At 45.4% G+C, this 22,892-nt stretch overlaps 1 protein-coding gene across 2 annotated transcripts in view; it reads left to right on the top strand.

Moving 5' to 3' along the window:
- LOC126469824 (uncharacterized) overlaps positions 1–22,892 on the top strand; it is a 360,459-nt gene that overhangs the window by 212,691 nt on the left and 124,876 nt on the right. The window lies entirely within an intron of this gene.

Here is a 22,892-nt window from a genome sequence, read left to right as displayed (position 1 = left end):
TGCACAATGAGGACGCGAATTGTCGGCCGTGAAGACGAATGCCTCGCCACTACGCTGCAAATATGGTTGCACTATCGGTCGGAGGATGGCATACACGTATCGTACAGCCGTTACGCCGCCTTCCATGACCACCAGCGACACACGTCGACCCCACATTATGCCACTCCAAAACAGCAGGGAACCTCCACCTTGCTGCACTCGCTGGACAATGGGTCTAAGGCGTTCAGCCTGATCGGTTGCCTCCAAACACGTCTCCGACGATTGTATGGTTGAAGGCATATGCGACACTCATCGGTGATGAGAACGTGATGGCAGTCCTGAGCGGTCCAATCGGCATGTTAGGCCCATCTGTACTGTGCTGCATGGTATCGTGCTTGCAAAGATGGACTTCGCCATGGACGTCGGGAGTGAAGTAGCGTATCATGCAACCTATTGCGCACAATTTGTGTCGTAACACGACGTCCTGTGGCTGCACGAAAAGCACTATTCAGCACGATGGCGTTGCTGTCCGAATTCCTCCGAGCCATAATCCGTGGGTAGCGGTCATCCACTGCAGTAATATCCCTTGGGCGGCCTGAGAGAGGCATGTCATCGACAGTTCGTGTCTCTGTGTATCACCTCCATGTCCGAACAACATCGCTTTGGTTCACTCCGAGACGCCTGGACACTTCCCTTGTTGAGAGCCCTTCCTGGTACAAAGTAACAATGTGGACACGATAAAACTGCGGTATTGACTGTCTAGTCATGGTTGAACTACAGACAACACGAGCAGTGTACCTCCTTCCTGGTGGAATGACTGGAACTGATCGGCTGTCGGACCCCCTCCGTCTTACAGGTGCTGCTCATGCATGGTTGTTTGCATCTTTGGGCCGGTTTAATGACATCTCTGAACAGTCAAAGGGACTATGTCTCTGATACAATATCCACAGTCAACGTCTATCTTCAGGAGTTCTGGGAACCGGGGTGATGCAAAACTTTTTTTTGATGTGAGTACATACTTCAACGTAAATGCGGGTGATAGTCAAGTCTGCAGGTTGCAGTGTTCTATTTGATCACGGACGGCACCTGTGCACTGTCCTCAATACGTATCATGTATCAGTCGTGGCCAGAACAGTGCTCTATGTGGTTGGGATTGCATTATGTCGGAGCTAAGTGAATTCGGAAGTGGGCAAATGGTTCAAATGGCTCTGAGCACTATGGGATTTAACATCTGTGGTCATCAGTCCCCTAGAACTTAGAACTACTTAAACCTGACTAACCTAAGGACATCACACACATCCATGCCCGAGGCAGGATTCGAACCTGCGACCGGAGGAAATGGGTAAATTGTTGTTGCTCATATGGTAGATGCTTCCGTAACCAAGGAAGTCGAAATGCTTGGTGCTTCAAGAAGCACCGAATTTTTATACCGCAAACAGTGAAAGCAGATAAACATCATCCGCCAAGTCACAACACGGTAAAATGTCTGCGAATGTCGCAATCGCGAGTGTTTCAGCACCAAAACAACACGAAGATAGCTTCATAAGCAGGAAATTTTAGGGCGAGATGAAATCCAAAACCACTCTTCAGGTGTGCAAATGCACCGTAACAGGGAAACGTGGTGCCAAAGCCACAAAACATGGATTTATAAGCAATGGAAGAAAGTAAGGTAATCGGATCAGTCTTATTGCACAGTGTTTCCAAATTGTGGCCGAGTTAACTTCCCAAGAGTGAAACAAGACAGGATTTCGGTGATAATTTGGCCAGCCATATCGTGGTATTCCATGGCCCACATGGTCACTCTGCAAGGTCGCATTACTGCGAAGGATTACACTGGCGTGACAATAGTATGGGGTACCTCCTAATGTCGTGTGGGGCCTACTTTTGGCCGGCGTAGTACAGCAGCTAGACGTGGCATGGACTCAACAAGTCAATGGAAGTCCCCTGCAAAAATATTAATCCATGCTGCCTCTATAGACGTTCATAGTTGCGAAAGTGTTGGTGGTGCAGGATTTTGTGCACGATCTGATCAGTTATGTCCCATAAATATTCGATGGAATTCATTTTGGGCGATCTGGGTGGTCACATCATTCGCTAGAATTGTCCAGAATATTAAAGTCGTGCTTGGGTAGCTCAGTTGGTAGAACACTTGCCCGCAAAAGGCAAGGGTCCCGAGTTCGAGTCTCGGTCCGGCACACAGTTTTAATCTGTCAGGAAGTTTCATATGAGCGCACACTCCGCTGCAGAGTGAAAATCTCATTCTGGTATCCAGAATATTCTTCAAACCGATCACGAACAGTTGTGCCCTGGTGACATTGCATTTTGTGATCCATAAAAATTCCATTGTTGTTTGGGAACATTGAGTCCATGAATGGCTCCAAATGGTCTCCGCGTAGCCGACCACAACCGAGGACCTAGTCCATTCAAAGTAAACACAGCCCACAGCATAATCGAGCCATCACCAGTTTGCAGAGTGCCTTGTTGGCAACTTGGGTCCATGGCTTCGTGGGATCTATGCCACACTTGAACCCTAGAAACCGTGCGGAGGAGAGGCGTTGCAGACTATGCGCTGTTAGCAAAGCCACTCGGAACGGTCGTCTGCTGCCATAGCCGATTAACGCCAAATTTCGCCGCTCTCTCCTAACGGATACGTTCGTCATACGTCCCACATTGATTTCTGCGGTTATTTCACGCAGTGTAACTTGTGTATTAGCACTGACGATTCTACGCAAACGCCACGCTCTCGGTCGTTAAGTGAAGGCCATCGGCAACTGTCTTGTCCGTGGTGAGAGGTAGTGCCTTAAATTTGGTATCCTCGGCACACTCTTGACACTGTGGATCTCGTGGATCTCGAAGTACTGAATTCCCTAACGATTTTCGAAATGGAATGTCCCGTGAGTCTAGTTCCAACTTCCATTCCGCGTCCGAGGTCTGTTAATTTCCGTGGTGCGGCCATAATCACGTCGGAAACCTTTTCATATGAATCACCTGAGTGAAAATTACAGCTCCGCCAGTTAACTGCCCTTTTATAACTTTTGTACGCGATACTGCCGCCATATGTAGCTGTAAATATCGCTGTCTCATGACTTCCGCCACTCCAGCGTATGTGATCATTTTGGCTGATCATGTCCATCCCATGGTGCAACGTTTGTTCCCCAGTGGTGATGCAGCATTTCAAGACGACAGAGCCCCTATTCACACAGTTCGAAGCGCCCAGGACTTGTTTTGTGAACACGAGAATGAATGGTCACATCTCCTATGGCCACTGCAGTCTCTAGTATTACTGATCTTTTGTGGTTTACTTTAGAGGGAAGTGTTCGTGATCATAATCCAATTCCATCATCTTTAACTGCACTTGAAGCTATTTTGCAGGAAGAATGGTATAAGATTGCTTTGAAAACTATACAGAACCTGTATTTATCCATTCCGAGACACGTGGACGCTGTTTGAATGCCAACTGGTTTCCTACACCGTATCAGACATTGGAATGTGTTGTGTTTTTGGTGACCCCTTATCTTTGTCCAGCCCATGTACTTACTCAACACATTACTGTGAAGTACATGGCAAAGGGTACTTATCATTGTTCCACATGCTAGGCTTGCTTTCTGTTGGAACTGCATGTGGAGCACGACAAGAATGACTGCTTGAATATCTCTGTAATGAGACTAATCTAGTCTTCGTAGTGCCTACGCAAGTGATATATAGGGAGCTGAATCTTGAAGCTTTGCAAATAGGCTTTGATGGGGTAATTGGGGTCTACCTTCGAGCGTCCGGTAAATTCGAGTTTTTTAGTATTTCCGTGATGTTCTGCCATGAAGCGAACGAATAATTGATCACTTGCGCTACCCATCACGTTACGATCAATATTCAATGTTGGTCCTATCCGGTATCGGTCCCATACACTTGAGAAATATTCAAAGATGAGACGCACAACTGTTATCTCAGCAGTCGCCTTTGTAGACAGACTGCTTTACCCCAGCATCCTGCCAATGAACCCAAATCTGCCTACAGTTGTCACCGAGCGAGGTGGCGCAGTGGTTAGCACACTGGACTCCCATTCTGGAGGACGACAGTTCAAACACGCGTCCGGCCGTACTGACTTAGGTTTTCCGTGATTTCCCTAAATAGCTTCAGGCTAATGCCGGGATGGTTCCTTTGACTGGGCATGGCCGACTTCCTTTTCCGTCCATCCCTAATCCAATGTGACTGATGACCTTGCTGTTTGGTCCCTTCCCCAAAATCAACCAACCTATGGTTGTCCCATTGGGAACATTCCATATCTTATCCATACAGACTGTCATATCCAGGGATTTTTACGAGTTGACTGTTCCCAGTTGTGACTCACTGATATTGTAGTTATATGGTACTGCCTTTCGCGTTTATTGAAGTGCAAAATTTTAAATTGTTATATGTTTAAAGTGAGTTGTCAATATTTGCCCCACTTTGTAATCGTATAAAAATCTGACGAAAGATCAGTGCAGCTTTTTCTCATTACAGAATCTGCATCGTCTGCAAAATATCTTTGGGTGCTATTAATACTGTCTGTCAAGTCAGTAATATAAATGATGAACAGCAAGAGCCCCGTTACCCTTTCCTGGGTTAAGCCTGAAGTTAATTTCTCATCTGCCGATGACCCTCAATCATTATAACGTGATACGTCCTCTGTACTAATAAATCCTCAATATAGTCGCAAATTTTGTTTGGTACCCTATATTATTGTACTTTTTTTAGTAAATTTTGGCATAGTACAGATTCAAATGCTTTTTGGAAGACAAGAAATATTGCACGTATAGGTGAATCTTATTCCAATACTTTTAGGATGACATGTGGGAAAAGCGCGAGATAATACCCTCATGACCGATGTTGGTGGGCGTGGAGGAGGTCATTCTATTCGAGATACCTCTCTACGTTTGAACTAAAGAAATGATCTAAAACGTATGAGCGCCAATGATACTGAGCAGTAATTTTGTGGATCACTTCTACTACCCTTCTCGTAGGACAATGTGCTTACTTCCAATCAATGGGTACAGTTTTTTGTTCGATGGATCTATGATATATTATTGTTCAAATGGGCGCTATCTCAGCTGCATATCGGGTAGGGCAAGGTGGGCACGCAGAAGTGCCACAACACCTCGTGGCGTGGACTCGAATAATGTCTTAAGTAGAGATGGAGGGAACTGACACCATGAATCTTGCAGGGCTATCCATAAATCCGTAAGAGCACAAGGAGGTGGAGATCTCTTCTGAACAGCACGTTGCAAGGCGTTCCAGATAAGCTCAATAATGTTCTTATCTGGGGAGTTTGGTGGGCAGCGGAAGTGTTTAAACTCAGAATATGTTCCTGAAGCCACTCTGTAAATTTGATATTTTACCGAATTCCTGATTTTCACGGTACACTCATCAAATGGTCGCACGGGAAAATCCCTAATTCATCGCTACCTCGAAGATGCTGTGTCCCATCGCTCGTGCGCCCACTATAACACCACATTCAAACTCACTTAAATCTTGAAAATCTGCCACTGTAGCAGCAGTAAACGATCTAACAATTGCGACAGACTCTTTTTGTCTTACACAGGCGTTTGCTGACTGCAGTGCCCTATTCTGCCTGTTTGTATCTCTGTATTTGAGTGCGCATGCGTATACCAGTTTCTTTGCCGCTTCTGAATAACATATATAAGTGCAAACCTTCCGCAAATTGCTTCAGATTTCAATGCTGAGTCATCAAAATGTGTCAGCGTTCGAACCATTCAACGAAACATCATCTATATATAGATATGAGCTTCCGGAGCCGAAGGCCCACTCGTGTACCCTTGAAGACGACACGCCTTGTTTTGGCCCGTCAACACCGTCATTGGACTGCTGATGACTGGAAACATGTTGCTTGGTCGGACGAGTCTCGTCTCAAATTGTATCGAGCGGATGGACGTATACGGGTATGGAGACAATCTCATGAATCCATGACCCTGCATGTCAGCAGGGGACTGTTCAAGCTGGTGGAGCCTCGAGTGATATGGGACCTCTGATACGTCTAGATACGACACTGACAGGTGACAGGTGACAGGCGACACGTACGTAAGCATCCTGTCTGATCACCTGCATCCATTCATGTCCATTGTGCATTCTGACAGACTTGGGCAATTACAGCAAGACAATCCGACATCCCATACGTCCAGAATTGCTAGAGTGTGGCTCCAGGGACATATTCTGAGTTTAAACACTTCCACTGGCCATCAAACTCCCAGACATGAACATTATTCAGAATATCTGGGAGGCCTTGCAACGTCCTGTTCAGAAGAGATCTCCACCCCGTCGTACTCTTACGGATTTGTGGACAGTCCTGCAGGATTCTTGGTGTCAGTTCACTCCAGCACAGCTCCAGACAATAGTTGAGACAATGCCATATCATGTTGCTGCACTTCTGCGTGCTCGCGGGGGCCCTACACCATATTAGGCAGGTGTACTAGTTTCTTCGGCTCTTCAGTGAATACCTGCTTTGTTTACGACGAAATTCCAGGGACCGATGGAATATCTGTCTGATTTTATACAGAATTCGTAGCTGAGACAGCATCCGTATGAACAATAATATACTGCAACAAAAAACTGCGCCCAGTGGTTGGATGAAAGCGCATCCTCCTATAAGAAGTGTAGCAGAAGTGATCAACAAAACTACCGCCCAACATCATTGACGTCCATATGTTGTAGAACATATTCTGGGTTCAAACGTAGAGAGGTATCTCGAATGGAATGACCTCCTCCACGTCGACCAACATCGGTCATGCAGGCATTATCTCGCGCTTTTCTCTCATGATATCCTAATATATATATATTCCTGCTTTACAACGAACATCTCCCACGTCTCGAAACCGTTACTAAAGCCTCGAAATGACCGTTTGTGGCACATCCAAAGATACTGAGACTTCTGTCTATGTCTGACCTACTCCCAGACAGCCGAGTATTCTATCCTGCAAAATAAGAGTCCAAATGGCGCCTTTGCGGTGTTACATTGTCAATTTCAGCAAGTGACTACACCCTGCTCACTAGGAACGCGCAGAGAAGGCTGAAACATGAGTAGTCTCATGCTCTGTTTATGTTTACCTTTCAGTTACACCGCCATTCACAGCAAGGTGTACTCCTTTCCTATACAGAGCGAACAAGTAGGCTTCGTAGATAACTATTTATGGTGATGTTGGATGATTGTTCAACTTTTCTCTTTTCATTTGCGTGTTTTCGTGATTACGCTTTACTTTTGGACACTAGTGTATCTCAAGAATAGACGGGATGCTAAAGGTAGTGGCTTACTTATTGTCGTAAGATAGTCGATCACATATATTTCGGTTACTGCAATGTGAAATAATCTGCGAGAAGGTAAGCAGCAAAGTTGGGCCAAAAATGCCAATCATATGCTTTTATAGCCCTCTTGCCTCTGGAGATATAGTGGTAAAACGATTCAGGTAAAACTTGCAGAATATAGAGCTTTTGTTTCTGAGACAGTGTAATAATGGCAGCAGTCGACATTAGAGTGGTAGATTATGTAATTAACAAGGATGGAGGCTTTAGTGTAAGTAAAGCGTGTAAACCCGGATAACGTTGCTTAAATAACGTAAGACATAACAATGGTCTCTCTCTCTGTTCATATATGAGTGGGTATTACGAAGGTTTTTCGTGAAGGTTATTGTGTTACAGCACGTTCTTTATTTATAACATTTTTGCGGGTTGGCATAGCCTTTTTGGTTCGTCTGAAATTTCTTCGAGCGTTTTGTTCTTTGACGCCGTCGGTAAACAATTGTTACGGCGGGGCATAGCCTGCCCCATTCACTGTTTGATTGGAGTCCAAACAGCGAGCATCGGAGGAAGACAGCTAGAGAAGTTGTCGAAATATCGTCGAAAGAAATTGACAGCTCGTAAGAATGCAGCGTTCGCAGCGGTAACATTACATATAAGGTGAAATAGTTAAATAGTTAAAACTTTAGTGGAATTTTAACCGTTTGACTGGGCTGGAAACCCGAGAACTTTTAATTCAAAATGACAACTCGTCTGAAAATTCAGGAACTTGTAATTATCCGTTTCGCCGAGAATGCCTGAAAGATTACATCACGGCAAACTAGTTGCAGGAACAATTGATATCAGACTAAGATTGATTGTAAGCATCGTCACGAGTTCGTTTCGTTAGAGCTAGAACGTCGCAGAGACGAGCATCCAATACCAATGGCAGACTCCAGAAGAAAGACGTTGTCTATCACGGAGAGGTTTACCATCAAAATCTCGAAACAGGTGGTGTTAAGTTCCTATGGGACCAAACTGCTGAGGTCATCGGTCCCCAGGCTTACACACTACTTAATCTAACGTAAACTAGTTTACGCTAAGGACAACACACACACACCCATGCCCGAGGGAGGACGCGAACCTCCGACGAAGGGAGCCGCGTGAACCGTGGCAAGGCACCTAGACCGCACGGCTACCCCGCGCGGCTTTCACAGAGGTGTCAAGAGCGGGGGTGAGATGAGGGCAAGGAAAGGTGTGACGATAGTCCCATGGTCTGGCACCTCCAAAGTGGTGCTGGGCAAAATTATGGTGAAATTTGGTGCCAATGTGAAATCATTAGCTCAAATTACACCTCACATGGACGTCTGAGCTCTGGCATTTTTACGCATGTGTCGGCGCCTTCCTGTTTAAAGTGCCACTGAGCCAGAGGGTGACGTCGCAGGGCGCCATTATTTTGCACCGTTATGCAGGAAGGCTGTCGCACGTTCGGGACAAGTTTAGACCCTCTGCGTCTCTGTGGGAAAACCGGGAAACTGCGAGTAGGACACGCGTTCTGAAGGTTCCGCACAAACTTAATTGTGTACCGATATATCATCAATAGGATTTGATGAGTGAGTTTGCAAGTATTAAAATATGTGACATAACTGGTCTATTTTTTGACTGCATTGACTCAGAAGCTTCAATGTTTTACGCCACCAATGCCCAGTAGACCTTAGTTGATATACGAGGGTTGTTTTTTAAGTAAGGGCCGTTCGCACGTATAGTCCCGTAGTTCGCACGGACACCGCAACAAGCCACCGCGCCACTTGCCGGCATCCTTCCCGTTCACACTGATGCAAGTTGCAGCTCTGTAGCTGACGTGTACGCATCGCTGTGCCACTTTATAATGTTTACGGTTATAGAATCGCCCGCCGCGTGTGAGATACGGTCAGTGATACGTTTTTTGACCGCGAGAAGCCTATCAGCTGCAGAAATTCATCGTCAGTTAACAGAAGTTTATGGCTTGAATGCAATGAGTGAAGGTAAAGTGCGTCAATGGGTTAGAGAGTTTAAAAATGGCCGTCAAAACGTCCATGACGAAGAACGCTCACGCCGGCCCTCTGTGATCACTGATGATTTGGTGGCTGCAGTCGAAACAAAGATTCGTGAGGACAGAAGATTCACAATTTCCACTCTTTCTTTGGAATTTCCACAAGTTTCAAGGTCGGTTTTGTGCAAAATTGTGCCTAAAAACCTAAACTTTAAGAAACTGTGTTCTCGGTGGGTACCCAGACTCCTCACAGAGGACCACAAAGGGAAGAGATTTGCCACTTCATTGGACTTTTTGATTCGTTACGAGGAAGAAGGGGATGACATGTTGAGTCAAATTGTCACTGGAGATGAAACATGGGTATCCCACATCACTCCCGAAAGCAAGCGACGATCGATGGAATGGCGACACACAACCTCACCCGTCAAGGTCAAAGCCAAACAGACGCTGTCAAAGCGCAAGATTATGGCAACTGTGTTCTGGGACCGGCGCGGTGTTTTGCTAGTGGACTTTATGCCACGAGGAACGACAATCAACTCAGATGCCTACTGTGCAACTGTAAAGAAGCTCCGCAGAGCAATTCAAAACAAAAGGCGCGGCATGCTGACAAAAGGAGTTTTGCTCCTGCACGATAACGCTAGGCCTCACACCTCTCAAAAGACCCGGGATTTGATTGATTCTTTTGGCTGGGAAGTTTTGGACCATGCTCCATACAGCCCCGACCTTGCTCCTAGCGATTTTCACCTTTTCCGGTACCTGAAACACCATCTTGGCGGGCAGCGCTTCAATGACGACGATGAAGTGAAAGCGGCCGTGGAGTCTTGGCTGTCGGAGCAGGCGGGCGAATTCTTTGAAGAGGGAATTAAAAACTTAGTTGTACGGTATGACAAGTGCTTAAATAAACAAGGCAACTATGTAGAAAAATAGGTAAAAGTGTATATAATCAGAAAATAAAAGTTTTTTTACAAAAGTATTTGTATCTTTTTTTTAAAATAAAAACGGCCCTTACTTAAAAAAACAACCCTCGTAAATTTCAACTTGATACCTCTGGCCGTTCCTGAGCAAATGGGGTATTAACAGACGGACAGACAGACAGACGGACAACATAGTGATCCAACAAGGGTTCCGTTCATACCGGCTGAGCCATGCAATCCTATAAATAACCGAGTTTCAAAAAAATGGCCCTTTAATTTTGTTGCGCAGTGTATCTTCATTCGTAATGTCCGAGCTGGCCGTACATGAAGGTGTAGTACTCGAGCCAGTCTGTTGAGTTCCTGCACCTTCTGTGCCTGACTGCTTTGTCATGAGCACGTGAGAGATGCAACAAGCAAACCGCTATATTATGAAAACGCGCAGGATAAAGTTTTTCAACCGGATGGCATACACAACTTTCTCCACTTTCTCCAAAATCTTTGGGAAAGTTGATGTGGTGACAGGAATGAAACACTATCACACTTGTTCCAGATCCAGAATGGCGGACTGCTTGTTATAGGCCGACACCACAAATCAGATAACGTCCGGAAAGTGAGGAAGACGTGGGCGTATTCAGCGTGGGGCAGGACAAGAGCAACCCCCTCCCCCCTCTCCATCCTCGAACTCCCCTCTAAAAAGACTTTGCGAATCGATCTCGCAATCTGCCCCGCCAAACAGACAGACGTATTAATTATGAGCTCTTAGAAAGTCAGAACATGTAACAGATACTTATTAGTAGTAAATGTGCCTAGAGCCATTATTCGTGAAACCACAATACTATTTCTTCAGTACCCGCGAAAGTAACATGAGTATCGCCCCTCTCTCTCCCCCTCACTATATGAGGTTCTAAGTACACTGTTGGAGGGACAACATGTACGAGGGCGGGCTGAAAAGTTCTCGATATCGGTTGAGGTTTTACATATCATGCATATGACTCGGTTGACTTTCCCGCTTCGCTGACGCAAGTTGCAATCTTCTGCCGCTAGCGGGCTCCGAGTAGTAGCGTGTTACATGGCGGTATGTAACATAACTACAACTGCGCTTGAGAAACGGCGTGCTGTAATCGGCTTTCTAACCGCAGAAACGCGCGTGGGTTCGCCATTTTGACCCCGAAAACAAGAGAGCATCAGTGGAGTTCCGTCACAAGCCGACGCCAAAAATGTTCTAGATCATGCCATCATCAGGCAAATTCATATTCATAGTGTTCTGGGATTTTCAGGGTGTGGTGCTTTTGTACACACATCAAAAAAGTTTTACATCACACCCGTTCCCAGAACTCCTGAAGACAGACGTTGACTGTGGATATTATATCACAGACACAGTCCATTTGACTGTTCAGAGATGTCACTAAACCCGCCCAAAGGTATAAACAACCATGCATGAGCAGCGCTTATTACACGGAGGGGGTCCGACATCCGATCACTTCCAGTCATTCCACCAGGAAGGAGGTACACGGCTCGTGTTGTCTGTAGTTCTACCATGCCTAGACGATCAATACCGCTGTTCGATCGCGTCCGCATTGTTACTTTGTGCCAGAAAGGACTCTCACCAAGGGAAGTTCAAATGGTTCAAATGGCTCTGAGCACTATGGGACTCAACTGCTGTGGTTATCAGTCCCCTAGAACTTAGAACTACTTAAACCTAACTAACCTAAGGACATCACACACATCCATGCCCGAGGCAGGATTCGAACCTGCGACCGTAGCAGTCGCACGGTACCAAGGGAAGTGTCAAGGCGCCTCGGAGAGAAGTAAAGCTATGTTGTTCGGACATGGAGGACATATAGGGAGACAGGAACTGTCGATGACGCGCTTCGCTCAAGCCGCCCAAGGCCTACTACTGCAGTGGATGACCGCTACCCGCTACCTACGGATTATGGCTTGGAGGAACCCTGACAGCACGCCACCGTGTTGAATAATGCTTTTCATGCAGCCACAAGTCGTTGTGTTACTACTCAAATTGTGCAAAAAGGCTGCATGATGCACAACTTCACTCCCGACGTCCGTGGCGAGGTCCATCTTTGCAACCACGACACCACGCAACACAGTACAGATGGGCCTAACAACATGCCGAATGGACCGCTCAGGATCGGCATCACGTTCTCTTCACTGATGAGTGTCGCATATGATTTCAACCAGACAATCGTCAGAGACGTGTTTCGAGGCAACCTGGTCTGGCTGAACACCTTAGACACACTGTCCAGCGAGTGCAGCAAGGTGGAGGTCTCCTGATGTTTTGGGGTGGCATTATGTGGGGCCAACATATGCCGATGATGGTCATGGAAGGCGCCGAAACGGCTGTACGATACGTGAATGCCATCCTCCAACCAATAGTGCAACCATATCGGCAGCGTATTGGCGAGGCATTCTTTTTCGTGGACGACAATTCGCGCGCCCCATCGTGCACATCTTGTGAATGACTTCCTTCAGGATAACGACATCGCTCGACTAGAGTGGCCAGCATGTTCTCCAGACATGAACCGTATCGAACATGCCTGGGATAGATTGAAAAGGGCTGTTTATGGACGACGTGACCCACTAATCACTCTGAGGGATCTACGTGGAAGTCCTTACGGTCTCTTCTATAGATGAGCTACACTTCCTGACCTTCCCTAAATCGTCCTTACACACACACACACACACACACATTATTTGAGTTTTTCTTTGGCGGTCCTTACGTACTTGTTTCCTTTCGTATCGCTTTACTCGTAAGAGAAAGAGAGAGAGAGAGAGAAAGAGAGAGCGCGCACGCACACACACACACACACACACACACACACACACACACGCCGAATCGCCGTAGAGGAGTGGGCGTGGTACACCGATCAGATAACCAGTCCACAGCGTAGGCGAGCCCTATCTTTCTTCCATTAGAAATACCATCTTCATTCACGTCACTTCATTACATTTCTCACGCGACAGCCTCTACCGTACTTAGAAAATTCAATCGGATAATTATTATTCAAGTTGAGTAGGCGCGGCTCTCACCCATTTTGCCAAGTAAATAACATTCTTAAAGAAAAGGGATAAAAGAGCTTTCCCACACTTTGTATATAAATGTCATTAACAGGATTTCTATCCAGAAGAGGTAACCTCCTATTCCGAAAAGAACCCGGAAATTTGTGTATCAGTTTATAAATAAAAGTTTCATTTCATTTTTCTTAAATTTTGCAATAAATAATATTTTCCGTTCGTTTAATGTTTTTCTTACACTAACTAGCAATACTCCAGTACCCAAGTATCCCACTAGTAACGTAAGAAAATAGAATATTTTTGTGCCTTCCTTACAGCGGACAACTCCAGAAGATATTTATTGCTGAAAGTTTTTCAGACATTTCGTTTTGGTACGTTAGGAGCGTCTGTCTGACTTCTGTATTCGTGTTGGGTGGAAACTGCTTCTTGCAGGAGCTAAAGGGTACTTGTCAGATCAATTCGTTGCGCAACTCAACATAACACCCTCACACCGATAAAGGTACAACGGGAACGTCAGAGAACTGAAAGCTCGAATTCGTCCACATATAGAGCACCATCTCCTTTATCATGACAATGCCAGACCACACACGAGCGTTACGACCTCTGCACCAACCCGACATCTTGGTTTCACTGTCATCGGTAATTCTTCATATAGTCCGGACTTGGGCACATCTGATTTTCATCTGTTCCTAGAACGTAAAGAACACCTTCGAGAACTTGTCGTCGGAAGAGATGAAACGGTGTAAGCAGTGATGAGGTTGTGGCTCCGTCAACGAAGTCAGACATTCTATAGTGGCGGTATCAGCTAACTGGTTTCTCGTTGGTAGAAATGTGTTCGTCCGCAGGATGACTATGGTGAGAAACAAACATAAAATCATGAAAAATAAAGATGTAGAATGTTAATGACGTTTGTTTTACTTAGAAAGCTTTGACTTCCAACATTAAAATTCGAAGGCATTGATTTTCAGCACACCCTCGTAGTATACACTGAATGTCCTTAGTCACTGTGAACTTGGAATTCGACTGGGCCTCCATTTACAGCACTCTGCATTCCCCCGAAATAGTTAATAATTACTACCTTGGAAGACTATTTATTGCCTTTTGAACACAAACGTTCCAGTGTCGAAATAATATACACTATTGAAACTTTCAAAATGCACTCTAGCGTGGGCATTCAAGTAGAGCTGTTGCTAGTTAGAGACTGTCGAAGATCTGGGAGAGTTGACGACGAATCTCTGGACTCTAAAATGTGGATTTAAGTTGTGCGGCAGGCTACCAGCGTTGTGTGTGGGCCTATGCTGCAGTGTGCACAGTACACAAAATGTCACCATAGGATTTAACTGTCTGTCACTATAAACTGAGCACTGCCCTATGTTGATAAGAAGTGACCATTCAATAGGCAGTAGCCTGTGCGAAGGAATGCATTGTCAGCTCTTTCAGTCTGCGTCTGAGACTTCGCTTCCAACAAACAATGGAGGTAGTAATGTAAGACAAAATTCTGTCGTTCTCGGCCTGGAAAAGTGTGAAATAAAGTGACAGAGTAGAAAGTGCTTACAAACGGACGTGTAAATAGAGAAGTAAACCATAATATGCTGTATTAAAACTTCATTCGCTACTTTTCACCAGCATGACTGAAAGGATAATCAACGTGATTCCTGTTCTAGTCTTCTTGTTTCTTTTTTTGGTTAGCTTTAATCTCGTCTCATATGGTCTCCGCTTTGCTCAAGGATCTGACAATTTTATTTAATTTTTAACTCTTTTGCTGTATGCCTGCGTGGCGCTACAGCCGGCAGTTACTTAAGGAAGGGAAGTCGTGTGCTATATCAGTCTGGGAATTGTGCTAACTTTGTTCTTTGTGGAATCGCATTTTAACTGTTTTAAATTGAGCACCAGTCCAGCGTAAACTATCGTGGACGGCCGCCTTAAAACCACTTCACGCTGACCAGTGCACCAGCTACGGTCGTTAATCCGCCACACGGATTCCATCTGTGTCTGGCTCTCCTTCCAGTATCGCCAATTAGCGCGCTGCGGGACACGAACAGGTGTCTCTGTTCTAGCACTAGAGGTATATTCTGCCCGTCATTATAAACCACGTATGTGTGAGGGAGAGGTCGTTGGAAGCGTATACTGTTTTTCCTTGTACTCACGAACAGAACGTGTGAAGATAGACTGAGTTTGCACGAGGTGCTGTTACTCTAATATTATCTGTGGGCTAGGTATCTATAAAAATGAAGGATATTAATTCATTGAGTAACCGTTTTCTTGTACAGAAATGGAAACGGAGATGAAACTCAACTTTAAGAGATTTCCACCAAACACTTTTCACACTGTACTGAGCAAGCGACACATTGGTAATCCACGGTATCCTTCTTCGTGACCCATCAAAGCGGCATAGCACTACGACACTGTACATGCATTCGATAGGCCCGTGGTTCCAATTCCTGTGCAGTCATCCAGGTTCAGGTTTCCCTGAATCGCTTTAAGCAGAATCCAGAAAGGTTTACCTGAGAATATCATGGCCTATTTTCTTCTCCGTTCAAACCTTGTTCTCCTTCTCGAAAGACCTCGTAATTAACCGAGCGTTAAAACCTAACGTGCTTCCTTACTTCGTATTCGGGAGATCGTGGTTCACATCCACGTCCAGCCTATCAAATTAAGCTTTTCTGCAGATTCCCTAACCCGCATAAGACAAATTCCGCGATACTTCCCTTGGAAAGGACGCTGTCGATTCCCTTTGCATTCTTTTCACTATCCTATGCATCCCTAACATGACGGCTATTCGGAAAGTAAGTTCCGATCGGACGCGAAATTGAAACCACTGCGAAAATCCGATGACGTTTTGCACAGATGTGTTGGGTAATGTCTCTAGTATGTCCGTCGAACGAGGCACATCGGTCTTTTCAATTCGGAGCGCACAGTGAGCAGATATAGATGCCTAGAAGATAATGTTTCCCGCCTAGCCCACATAATATAACTGTCATGCGTTTCATTCTTCATGACAATTCTCGGCCGCACCCTGCAGGGGCAATGAAGATGCTCCTTCAGCGTTTTCAGTGGGAAGTGTTTGATCATCCGCAACAAAGCCCGTAACTGTCTCATCTCTGTTCACATGAACCGCTGGCTATGAAGACATTTTGGGACAGACAACGAGCTGTAGATGAGCGTAGAGAATTGGCGGAGAGCACTGGCGGCTGCCTTCTATGACGAGAGCATTCAAATGTTGGTACAACGCTACGACAAATGTCAAAGTCGGATCGGCGACAACGTAGAGAAATCGCTGTGAGGTGTAGCTAACTATTTCAAATAAAACAGTTTTAATTTTCGCAATCGATCGGAACTTACATTCCGAATAGCCTCTTATTTTTTCCTTGCTCGTGATATACAAGGAGACTTCAAAAAGTAAGTTACACATTCTTATGGCAGGCAAAATAACTTTTATTCTGTGCTGCACTACACTGGAAAGTGACACAGATACAGGGCACTATTTTTCAGCAAAGTCACCAAACGTCTGTAAACAATGACCGGAATGTTCCACCAGTCGTTCAACCCCTCGACGATAGAAATCTGCTCCTTGGTACGGAGCGACAGACAACCGCTGCATAAACGTCCTCATCGTTGGAAAATCTCTTTCCCCTAGATGTTCTTTCAGCGTGCTGGATAGAATGGAAATTGCACGGTGCAAGGTATAGACTCCCCGGTCACCATCACCCACGTCTGTGAAGACTTAGTCAACTTGTTGGCACAATTTCACTACGTCTGGACGCGCCATTGTATTTGGTCCATATACCGCCGCGTGCTTCAACTTTTGGAGTCATTTCACTCGCACACAATGATGTACCTCTTATTATCTGTACCACAGTATAAATGTATCTTCAGGAAACCCGGAACACGTATTCTCTTCTAACACTGGCGTGATCCGGCACGCGTAACTTACTTTCTGAAGTCCTTACGCGTCTATAAATAACTGTTCACTAGATCACGATTGCTTGTTAGATACTCTAGCCGACGAAATATGATTGGTTGCAAGGAGCCAAGTACAAGATTAGAAAGTATTTGGTACGGTATTAGAGAAAAAGCTAGACAAGCATGTGGTACGAGCAGACTCCTAGTCTTTCAGACAGCAAAAATCTAATATTCGATAATGTGATTTTAATATACATTGTTGTAGGGTATAACAGCTAATAATTACATAAGAACCTGTTTAAGCCGTGCGGTTCTAGGCGCTACAGTCTGGAGCCGAGCGACCGCTACGGTCGCAGGTTCGAATCCTGCCTCGGGCATGGATATGTGTGATGTCCTTAGGTTAGTTAGGTTTAATTAGTTCTAAGTTCTAGGCGACTGATGACCTCAGAAGTTAAGTCGCATAGTGCTCAGAGCCATTTGAACCATTTTGTTTTGAACCTGTTTACATACAGGAGAAATCACGTAAACACAGGAGAAATCACGTAAACACAACGTCAAGGAGGCATCGACAACCTGAGGAAAAAAAGTGGAGGACCCAAAGAGGCTCTAAGCACAATGGGACTTAACAGGTCAGGTAACCACTCCCCTAAACTTAGAACTACTTAAACCTAACTAACCTAAAGACATCACACACATCCATACCCGAGGCGGGATTCGAACCCGCAACCGTAGCAGCCGCGTGGTTCTCAAAGGGATGTAGGAAACGATATGAGACGTTACGGATTGAGAAGGTACTTCATGTTATTCCAGTGACTGTAATATCGAGTCAGATTTATAAAGAACTTGGCAGAATGATGCCACTTGTCAGTATGATGCACATCCTCTAGCCTGAGCATTCGGGAGGACGACGGTTCAATCCCGTCTCTGGCCATCCTGATTTAGGTTTTCCGTGATTTCCCTACATCGCTTCAGGCAAATGCCGGGATGGTTCCTTTGAAAGGGCACGGCCGATTTCCTTCCCCATCCTTCCCTCACCCGAGCTTGCGCTCCGTCTCTAATGACCTCGTTGTCGACGGGACGTTAAACACTAATGTCCTCCTCCTCCTCCTCCTCCTCCTCCTCCTCTAGCCTGGATACTTGCACTGATTCGGTTGGGAAGAGTGTCGTAAAGCTGTTGTATCCTCTACTGACACAAGCTGGCCGATAACTCGTAACTGGTCCTTGATACTTGGACACGTTCTCTGGCACGGGCTTGACGTCCGAGCTGATCACCATACATGTTCTATTGGGACACGAGAGTACCTGAGCATCATGAAGTCAGTTCATAGAGACACGTGCCATGTGTGGACGAACATTGTTCTGTTGAAAAATGGCATCACGATACTGTCGCATAAGAAGTAGGCAGGATGTCCGGATCGTATCGTTGTGCTGTCAAAGTTGCCGCAGTTCCTACCATCCGTGAAATAAAGTCACCGCTGCCGTGCCTCTTAAAAACAATGGAAGATTGGGACCTCTCACCAGGTCGCCGCCATCCCGCCGACGATGGTCGTCAGAGATCATGCAGATCCACTATTCATCGCTGAACACAATACATCACAATTCATCAGTAGTCCATGCTTCCCAGTCACGGCACACTCCAAACATTTGTGTTGTGGTGCTAATAGCAACCTATGCATAGGATAGTATTTCCCGAGTAAGGCTGCTGCTACTCACCGACCAATGGTGTGGGATGACACAAATGTTGCACAGAGTTCTCGCATCAGACGTGAAGGGGTTACGATGAACACTATGTGATCTAATGTATCCGTACATTCCCAAAAACATACGTTTTTCGTATTAGGTGCATTGTGCTGCCACCTGCTACCAGGTACTCCATATCAGCGATCTCAGTAGCTATTAGGCATAGTGAGAGAGCAGAATGGGGCGCTCCGCGGGACTCACGGACTTCGAATGTAGTCAGGTGATTGCGTGTCACTTCTGTCATACGTCTGTACGCGAGATTTTCACACTCCTAAACATCCCTAGGTCCACTGTTTCCGATGTAATAGTGAAGTGGAAACATTAAAGGACACGTACAGCACAAAAGCGTACGGGCCGACCTCGTCTGTTGACTGACAGAGACCGCCGATAATTGAAGAGGGTGTTCGAACATTATGAATTACCTCGAACAAAACGGTCTATTGAAACGCAGTCAACATAGTTTTAGAAAACATCGTTCCTGTGAAACACAACTAGCTCTTTATTCACATGAAGTGTTGAGTGCTACTGACAAGGGATTTCAGATCGATTCCATACTTCTGAATTTCTGGAAGGCTTTTGACACTGTACCACACAAGCGGCTCGTAGTGAAATCTCGTGCTTATGGAATATCGTCTCAGTTATATTACTGGATTTGTGATTTCCTGTCAGAGAGGTCATAGTTCGTAGTAATTGACGGAAAGTCATCGAGTAAAACAGAAGTGATTTCTGGCGTTCCCCAAGGTAGTGTTATAGGCCCTTTGCTGTTCCTTATCTATATAAACGATTTTGGAGACAATCTGAGCAGCCGTCTTCGGTTGTTTGCAGATGACGCTGTCGTTTATCGACTAATAAAGTCACCAGAAGATCAAATCAAATTGCAAAACTATTTAGAAAAGATATCTGAATGGTGTGAAAAGTGGCAGTTAACCCAAAATAACGAAAATTGTGAGGTCATTCACAGGAGGGCTAAAAGGAACTCGTTAAACTTCGGTTACACGATAAATCAGTCTAATCTAAAAGCTGTAACTTCAACCCTATACCTAGGTATTACAATTACGAACAACTCAAATTGGAAGGAACACATAGAAAATGTTGTGGGGAAGGCTAGCCAAAGACTGCGTTTTATTGGCAGGACATTTAGAAAATGTAACAGACCTACTAAGGAGACTGTCCGTCCTCTTTTAGAATACTGCTGCGCGGTGTGGGATCCTTACCAGATAGGACTGAAGGAGTACATCGAAAAAGTTCAAAGAAAGGCAGCACGTTTTGTATTATAGCGAAATATAGGAGAGAGTGTCACAGAAATGACACATGATTTGGGCTGGAAATCATTAAAAGAAAGGCGTTTTTCGTTGGGACGGAATCTTCTCACGAAATTCCAATCACCAACTTTCTCCTCCGAATGCGAAAATATTTTTTTGACATCGACCTACATAGGGAGGAACGATCACCACGGTAAAATAAGATAAATCAGACCTCGTACGGAAAGATATAGGTGTTCATTCTTTTCGCGCGCTATACGAGATTGGAATAATAGAGAATTGTGAAGGTGGTTCGATGAACCCTCTGCCAAGCACTAGAATGTGATTGGCAGAGTATCCATGTAGATGTAGATGTAGATGTAGATGTAATGTGTAATAGGCAGACATCTATCCAGACCATCACACAGGAATTCCGAACTGGATCAGGATCCACTGCATGTACTATGACAGTTAGGTGGGAGGCGAGAAAACTTGGATTTCATGGTCGAGCGGCTGCTCATAAGCCACACATCACGCCGGTAAATGCCAAACGACGCCTCACGTGGTGTAAGGAGCGTAAACATTGGACGACTGAACAGTGGAAGAACGTTGTGTGGAGTGAGGAATCACAGTACACAATGTGGCGATCAGATAGCAGTGTGTGGCTTTGGCGAATGCCCGGTGAACGTCATCTGCCAGCGTGTGTAGTGCCAACAGTAAAATTCGGAGGCGGTGGTGTTATGGTGTGGTCGTGTTTTTTATGGAGGGGGCTTGCACCCCTTGTTGTTTTGCGTGGCACTATCACAGCACAGGCCTACATTGATGTTTTAAGCACCTTCTCGCTTCCCAGAAGGAAGTCAGTGGTTTCCCGTGTCGAAACTGACATTACAGGGATTAGAACATAGTAGACAATGGGTGAAAAAAATATGGAAACATCAAAAACACATTACCATGCCAAACAAGGTGTACGAAAACCGTTGGAATTCAAAACAGCTTCCAGTCGTTTCAAATACAAGTCGTGAATTTTTTTAAGGGAATCTCATACCATTCTTCCTGCAAAATAGTGGTAAGTTCAGGTAACGATGATGGTGGTTAATAGCAATCATGCACCCTTCTCTCCAAAGCAGATTGCAGTGGCTCAGTAGTATTGAGAACTGGTGACTGGTGGCCAGGGGAGGTGTGTCACTTCACCCTCGTGCTCACAAAACCAATCCTGGAAGATGCGGACTGTGTCGACAGGAGTCCTGTCGTCATAGGACACAGAACAACCACTGGGGAATAAACGTTGTAGCATGGGATGGACGTGATCAACCATAAACGCCACATAATCCTTGACTGTAATGCGACCTTGTAGAATGGAATACCACGATATGGCTGCCCATATCATCACTGAACTCCCGCCATGATTCACTCTTGGGACGTAAAGTGGGACCGAACTTGGGAACAGTCTGAAATGAGACATGGTCCAAGTTTTATAGTGTCAGCACTACGTTTTCCTGTTCCTGGCGTTTGCACATGAGTGTGGTTTTGGAATTGCAGCCCTTCCAGCCAATCCCAGATTATGAAGCAACCTTCGTGTTGTTTTGGTGCTGACAGGGTTCGCGAGTGCGAGATTCAGTTCTGCAATGACTTTTGCAGCTGTCATCCTTATTTCCGTCACAATTACCTTCAGTGACCGTCTGTCACGAACACTCAACACACATTTTCATCAGCATTGTCAATTGGTGGATGATGTTTGTTTGCTTTCCCTGTAGGTCGCACCAGTGTTTAAGAAGGGTAGTAGGAGTACTCCATCGAACTACAGACCTATCTCATTGACGTCGGTTTGCAGTAGGGTTTTGGAGCATATACTGTATTCAAACATTATGAATCACCTCGAAGGGAACGATCTATTGATACGTAATCAGCATGGTTTCAGAAAACATCGTTCTTGTGCAACGCAGCTAGCTCTTTATTCGCACGAAGTAATGGCCGCTATCGACAGGGGATCTCAAGTTGATTCCGTATTTCTAGATTTCCGGAAAGCTTCTGACACCGTTCCTCACAAGCGACATCTAATCAAGCTGCGGGCCTATGCGGTATCGTCTCAGTTGTGCGACTGGATTCGTGATTTCCTGTCAGGAAGGTCGCAGTTCGTAGTAATAGACGGCAAATTATCGAGTAAAACTGAAGTGATATCAGGTGTTCCCCAGGGAAGCGTCCTGGGACCTCTGCTGTTCCTGATCTATATAAATGACCTGGGTGACAATCTGAGCAGTTCTCTTAGGTTGTTCGCAGATGATGCTGTAATTTACCGTCTAGTAAGGTCATCCGAAGACCAGTATCAGTTGCAAAGCTATTTAGAAAAGATTTCTGTATGGTGTAGCAGGTGGCAGTTGACGCTAAATAACGATAAGTGTGAGGTGATCCACATGAGTTCCAAAAGAAATCCGTTGGAATTCGATTACTCGATAAATAGTACAATTCTCAAGGTTGTCAACTCAACTAAGTACCTGGGTGTTAAAATTACGAAAAACTTCAGTTGGAAAGACCACATAGATAATATTGTGGGGAAGGCGAGCCAAAGGTTGCGTTTCATTTGCAGGACACTTGGAAGATGCAACAAGTCTACTAAAGAGACAACTTACACTACATTCGTTCGTCCTCTGTTAGAATATTGCTGCGCGGTGTGGGTCCTTACCAGGTGGGATTATCGGAGGACATCGAAAGGGTGCAAAAAAGGGCAGCTCGTTTTGAATTATCACGTAATAGGGGAGAGAGTGTGGCAGATATGATACGCGAGTTGGGGTGGAA

The sequence above is a fragment of the Schistocerca serialis genome, chromosome 3 (genome assembly GCF_023864345.2).
Source record: "Schistocerca serialis cubense isolate TAMUIC-IGC-003099 chromosome 3, iqSchSeri2.2, whole genome shotgun sequence".
Classification (NCBI taxonomy): domain Eukaryota; kingdom Metazoa; phylum Arthropoda; class Insecta; order Orthoptera; family Acrididae; genus Schistocerca; species Schistocerca serialis.
This window is presented reverse-complemented; position numbering and strand designations above follow the sequence as displayed.